Here is a 7,202-nt window from a genome sequence, read left to right as displayed (position 1 = left end):
ATTCTTCTATTATAAGAGCAAATGCAAGTTATCTAAAAAGACATATGAACATTTATTGCAATATTCATCAAAATGCAATAAAAATGATGAACTTTACATTTGAAGATTTGAAATATAATCCACCATATAAAATAGAATTTTAAAAATGCACCTCTTTGATTTGGTTCGCTCATATATTGATCATTTATCATTAGGCAATATATGATGCAAGAAACGTAATTAAATAAATGCATATGAATTTTTCTCATAATTCCGGTCCTCTTATTCCAAACCAAAAACTCATAAAGTGAAAAGATTAAAGTTTTACTCGGGTAGTTAGCCAGGTAAGGATAGTAATAGAGGTTGATCAAAGATCAATTAAGTACCTCGTTCCTTGCAGAGCGCGTTACGCAACCCTTAAACCTTGCCTTAGACACCAACTAATCCAAGAAAACTTGAATCGGTTCACTCAATGAGTTTTTGTTCCTTAACAGTATATAGAAACTTTAAATTATTTCCTGCAATCATTTAAATTGCCTAGCAATTATACTGCAAACATATGATGGATAAGGCCGAGGAGGGGTTTACCTATTGATGTTCGAACCTCATGATTTTCATGTCTTGAGAGTAAAAACCCATCTGCTGCAGACAACTGCCACAGAAGTTGCTGAACAAATTTGCATTCACTTTTACCACCTTCTGTACTAAGCTTATTAGATGTATAAGCACTTCAAAGTATGGAATTATTAATAATAGAAGGTACCATATTGATAGGTTAAAGAAATGAAAGCATTAAACCATGAAAAAATCCAGATATTTCAAAACATTTATGCATAAATTGATGATGACTCCTACAAAAGTAATTACCAAAATAATTAGCAATATGCAGAAGGTGCACATGGCACATGTAATTATCATTCACCTTCATCCCATAAAATAAACATATCCAACAATAGTTGTTGTTGTTGTTGTTTTTTTTTTTTTAACAGAGATCTCATTAAAATAAACATAACATGCAAGCATCTTTGATAGTATGACTGGTGGCACTATATGAGAACACTGAAAATCATAACCTAGGCAGACTTTATTGGTGACTTCGTCATTATTGAAGCTTCACCTTCTTAAAAGGGATACGCAGCATCAGGCTTCGTGATAGGATTGAGAAAATTTCACTGCTTGCTGGCACCTTGACAACAACCCCCTAAATAGGTTTCAGAAGTATGTCTATCAACAAGAGGATGTTTTCTAAGACTGGAAACACAGACCTTCCAATCATTAACAGCAGAAAAAGGTACTATATCCAAGAGAAGAGTTGTTATAAAAATCCTAGAACGCCAATATTATGCGTAGAAAATATCTCACTTTATTTGTCATGTAAATTAATTTTGGATTTAATTATCCGCTGATAAAACAATTAAAGCAATTAATTACAATTAACTGTTAAAATTAATTAGCAACAATAATTAACAATTAATTACTGCATTTATAAATTTGATGAACAGTAACCGATTTTTTTTTTAAAAAATATTAATTAATAGATAAGCAATTAACAATAATCGATTTTTATTTTTATTTTTATTTTTATTTTTTAGAGAAAAAAAAATTAACAGCAAAAATATATGAATAGATCTAAATGAACAGTAACAGAAAAGATGAACTTTTTTTTTATGATGAGCAGTAAATTATTCCAATGAACAGTAACAGATAATTTTTCGAATTTAAATCAAAAGCTATAAATATCTCAATCTTCTAGATTGTTGGAAATTTTATCAAATAATTAAGATTATAGCATGTAGATAAATCCAAAAAATTAAACAATTAAAACTGGTCTGAACGGGAGCAGTCGTGTAATCACTGCCCTAGAAGATTGAGAACCCGCCTATCGCCCTGGCGCAGATGGTTCCCTTCCCCCTAGCGGTAAAAACCCCCGGAAACGGCCGGCCTCTACACTCGGGCGAGAGTGCAGAGCTTCAACTCAGATGAAGGAAGTTGCCCATAAAATAAAACTAAGATGTAGATGAAAATAATATGTAGGGGAGAGAAGAAAAACAAGAGAAACTTGTTGTATATTTTTCCTTATATTTTGAGCTCAACATATGGATATATATATATAGGGTTGGAAAAGACGTTACAAAACTCGTAATTAATTCTGTAACATTCATCATAAATTTTGTAACGTTCCCCATAATTATATATCCGTTACACATATTTTAATTGCATGTTTTAATTACAAATTTATTATAATTCATGAAGGCAAAATTGCCTTTTGTTAACAAAATATCTAACAGTTGGTGCATTGGGTTGTCTCGAATTTCACTCATCAGAATAGGATTCAGGTAATTGACTGCCATATTTCAATTTTCTGGGTGAATGCTGCTGAAAAACAGTGACTTGTTTGCTTCTTAATGTGGTTATAGATATTTTGGTGTTTATTGGCCTTGTGCAATTTCTATTGGATGAATATCCATAAACTCAGATATAATGTGCAATGTTGATCGTGGAAGGATTTTGCTATGAACGATATATTACTTCATGTATTAGAGAGTTTCTTGGATACTGTGTGTTGAGATATCATGGTGGTGTTGATCTGTTTGATCTAACATTAGTTGTCTTAAATTTCTTAGAGAGTTTCAAGTTCTAGTTTTGCTCGCAGGAAAACAATTTATAAGAAAACAAAATGACTAGACATCTGAAGTTAATAGGAAAAAACTGTCTCGTCCTTTCAGGATACTTGGAGTACATTATTCTAAAGAACATCCAGGACCTCACTTTTATAGGGAAATAACACCGCATATTTTAATTTATTTTCAAGGGCATAGCTGATCAATAGAGTAGAATTGAATCATGAATCTTCAAATTGAGATGACAAGGATAATTTTTTCATCTTGTTTATTTGATGATGCTTGAAAGAAGAAACATAGAAAAAAATTTGACGATTGAGGCTACAATTTCTCTAATCTCATCTATTTCCGCACTTTTAACACTTGTAACTAGGAAAAGAGTTTCAGATTCATTTTTTAGCTGTTACCTATTAAGTAATTAGGTGCATGCTATCTTATATGAGCAAAGTAAAAGGAAAAAATATTTATCATGAGAAGTTCTTGGTTATATACTGTTCTAATTTGATTTTGATTAGTTTTATGTCAAGTTATATACTATTCTTTGATCTTTCGCTCTTCTCTCTCTTTATCGATATAGGTCCCTATTGATATAGGGATCAAATGTGAAAGATACACGAGTAGGTTGTGGCTTTATCACCACATTCTTAAGCAAGATAGTTGTTTCTACTTGGATGGCTAGCCTAGACATTTATTATGATCTGCACTCTATATATAAACAAGAATGTTGTCTGCTTTTGGAACTTCTACCAGATATATTAAATGGTTGAAATAATAGTACTCTTGAAATAATAGTACTCTTTTGGAACTTCATGTTCTTCTTCATAAAATCTCTGCATACATGCAGTTATTGCTATTTAAATATGTTACTTGAGTTTTTTCCTCTCCGTCAAGGCTGTAGAATTTCCTTTCCTAGTTTCATTTGGACATGATTCTAGTATTTATTTGTCTTTATTTGTTTATTTACTACTTTTAGTGAACTTTGATGCTAAGTATGTGATGTGGATTCTTTAAGATTGATCTTACTTTGGCATGCAATTAGTGAATTCCTATTATTTTGGAGAAAGTATTCATTTGGGATTATTTTGATGACTTACTTTGGCATGCTTTCCAGGAGCCTTCTACTCATGCATCTGATAGCACTAAATCTGACAATGTCAAGAGTGAGGTGTCTGATGTTGTAGCGTCTTTGAAGGTAATTAGTTTTTCTTCTTTCTTTTCTCCTCGAGTAAGCATTACTCTGTTCAAAATTTGTATATCCAACCCTCTCCCTCGTTTAGACATATTGCAGCTATGTTATGAACACCTGCCAGTTCACTCAATTTCTGCATAGTCATTAGTTTTTATATTGGGTAATGTGATATACAAGTCTAGCTTCTGGCATATATTGCATTGACATGGATACAGTGAAATGAATGCATTGCTAACAGGAAATACAGGCACATAAATTTTAAGTCACACTTATAAAACCACAATGACACAACAGCTGGTGTAATATATACATATAATGAAATGGAAATCAGCTGTAAAAAAAAAAGGCTCAGAATGTGTACATGGATTGCTCTCAATGTTGCTGTTAGTCCAGTATCCAATATTTTGATTTCCCTATTAGTTCTTCTACAAAGTTGATGCTTTCTAAGTGTATTTCATGGCATGGACTAATTGATGTTGAATTTTGTATAATGTAGGAACAAGGAGGAAGGAACATGATGTTTCAACAACTTGGAGGAGTAAATGTAATTGGATTCTATAAATTATGCAAAGTTCTTCAAGTTATGTAAACAATTGTATTCTTTATAATCTATGTAAAAAAATTATGTATCTTTCTAGTATTTTGATGAATGTATTATTTGAATATAATTATATTTGATATTGAAATATAATTAGATCTATTGTGTTGGATATGAATATGATTTGGTGTTATGCAATATTGTGTATATGTAATATTATATAGCGTGCAATGTAGATTCTAAAAAAAAAATTACTGTAGCAGAGCAACCTAGACGGAATTCCGTCTAGGTTGCCACTGTAGCAATCCGTCTAGGTTGTTACTGTAGCAACCTAGACAGAATTCCGTCTAGGTTGCGAACCTAGATGGATTTTCGTCTAGGTAGCAACCTAGACGGATTTCTTACTTCCGTCTAGGTTGATATCTGTCTAGGTTGGTCAATCTAGACGGAATTCCGTCTAGTTTGCCCCAACCTAAACGGAATCAGAATAGACTGAGCAAACTAGACGGAAGTCCGTCTAAGTGTACCAACCTAGATGGGAAATGAAGCAATCTAGACGGAAATTTCCGTCTAGATTGCTCGTTTTTCTACTAGTGATTATTTTATTATTTTTATTTTTTATTATTTTCGTTGTTGATGAGGGGAACTAACTGTTTGTATTGGGAGATTATTAAAGTTACGGGTTAATTGTTAAAGTTACGAATTAATTGTTAAGGTTACGGGTCAATTGTTAAGGTTATGGATCTCTTCTCTCTCTTTTTATCATGATGTTACTGTGATGATGTTGAAATGATTAAAGGAGATTGTTATTTTATTTATTTATTTATTTATTTATTATTTTCATTGTTGATGAGGAAACTAATTGTTTTTGTTTGTATTGGGAGATTGTTAAGGTTACGGGTTTAATTTGTTAAGGTTACGGGTTGGTTGTGAATGTTACGGGTTTAATTGTTAAGGTTACATGTTTAATTGTTAAGATTATGGATTTGTTGTTAAGGTTACGGGTCGGTTGTTAAGGTTACGGGTTGGTTGTGAATGTTACAGGTTTAATTGTTAAGGTTATGGGTTTAATTATTAATGTTACGAGTTTAATTGTTAAGGTTATGAGTTTGTTGTTAAGGTTACGGGTTTGTTGTTAAAGATATGTGTTGGTTGTGAATGTTATGTTTTGGTTGTGAAGTTAACCTACACAACAAACCCTTAATATTTAACAACAAACCCGTAACCTTAACAACCAACCCGTAACCTTCGCAATCAACCATTATCCTTAACAACGAATATTCTAAAAATATTATGGCTGTAGAGGTTTGAACCCCTAACCTCTTGTCCAAACTCCCAAACTTTACCACTAAGCCAAATGACCCAAAGTATTCATTCCGCTCAAAATATATATACATATATATCATAACGTGTAACCTTCACAATCGACCTATAATCTTAACAACCGACCCGTAACCTTAACAACCGACCCGTAACCTTAACAACCGACCCGTAACCTTAACAATAAACCTGCAACCTTAACAATTAAACCTGTAACCTTAAGAATTAAACCCGTAACATTCACAACCAACCCGTAATCTTAACAACTGACCCGTAACCTTAACAACCGATCCGTAACCTTAACAACAAACCCGTAACCTTAACAATTAAACCCGTAACCTTAACAACCAACCGGTAACCTTAACAACCGACCCATAAACTTACCACCAACCCGTAAACTTAACAACAAACCCGTAACCTTAACAATTAAACCCGTAACCTTAAGAACCAACCCGTAACCTTAAGAACCGACCTGTAACCTTAACCACAAATCCGTAACCTTGATAATTAAACCCGTAACCTTAACAATTAAACTCATAACTTTCACAACCAACCCGTAATCTTAACAATCTCCTAATACAAACCAAAACAACTAGTTTCCTCATTAACAACGAAAATAATAAATAAACAAAAATAATAAAATAACAATCCCCTTCAATCATTTCAATATCATCACAGTAACATCATGATATATATATATAAAAAATAATAAAATAACAATCCCCTTCAATCATTTCAACATCATCACAGTAACATCATGATAGAGAGAGATAGAGAAGGGATCCATAACCTTAATAATTAACCCGTAACCTTAACAATTAACTCGTAACCTTAACAATTAACCCGCAACTTTAACAATCTCCCAATACAAATAGTTAGTTCCCCTCATCAACAACGAAAATAATAAAAAACAAAAATAATAAAATAATCTCCATCAATCATTTCAACTATCATTTAGTACATCATGATAAAAAGAGAGAGAGAGAGAAGGGTATTATGATTTTCACATATTTTAATCTTTTGGGTTTTGTGTTTTGGGGGCTCAGAGAACAAAATCTTTATTTTTGGGGGCAAAGCACCCGTTGACAAAGTCTTGGGGATGAGAAGCATGTTTTTTTTAGGTTTTGAGGGCTGGAAGCATTTCTCCCTTTATTAAATTACTACCAAACCCATCCAAACTCTAATTTAAACGTATCCTAATTCTATTTTAAAATAGAATTTGAAAAGATTTAACAATGAATTTAACAAACTTGCCAGTAAGCTACAAATGAGATTTTATTTCGAGCTTCCAACAAGAGCAAAATATAGAGTACAACACAACACATAAAATCATAAATAGAATAAATTATATTTGTACATGACGCAAGAGGTATGCATCCTTAGTCATTAGATAATATCACAGCACAAGATTTCATTTCAGTAAGCAAAACAAAAATAAATAAGTAAATAAAATCTTCGTTCTACCTGCCTGAGGCTGTCCCCTCCTCTTCGAGAGAAGATCAATCTGATCACGGAGCGACGTCAAGGCTTCCCGCCTTGTAGGCTTGTAGCAGAG

The 7,202-nt window shown here is 32.5% G+C and overlaps 1 long non-coding RNA gene across 1 annotated transcript; it reads left to right on the top strand.

Annotated features, from left to right (window-relative positions):
- Positions 2,267–4,505, top strand: LOC109850296. Its single transcript, XR_002249392.1, has 3 exons — positions 2,267–2,315; positions 3,712–3,792; positions 4,286–4,505. It is a non-coding gene; the product is annotated as an uncharacterized LOC109850296 (long non-coding RNA).

Source organism: Asparagus officinalis, chromosome 7 (assembly GCF_001876935.1).
Source record: "Asparagus officinalis chromosome 7, Aspof.V1, whole genome shotgun sequence".
NCBI classification, from domain to species: domain Eukaryota; kingdom Viridiplantae; phylum Streptophyta; class Magnoliopsida; order Asparagales; family Asparagaceae; genus Asparagus; species Asparagus officinalis.
The sequence above is the reverse complement of the archived record's forward strand: the minus strand, read 5'-3'. Positions and strand labels throughout refer to the sequence as shown.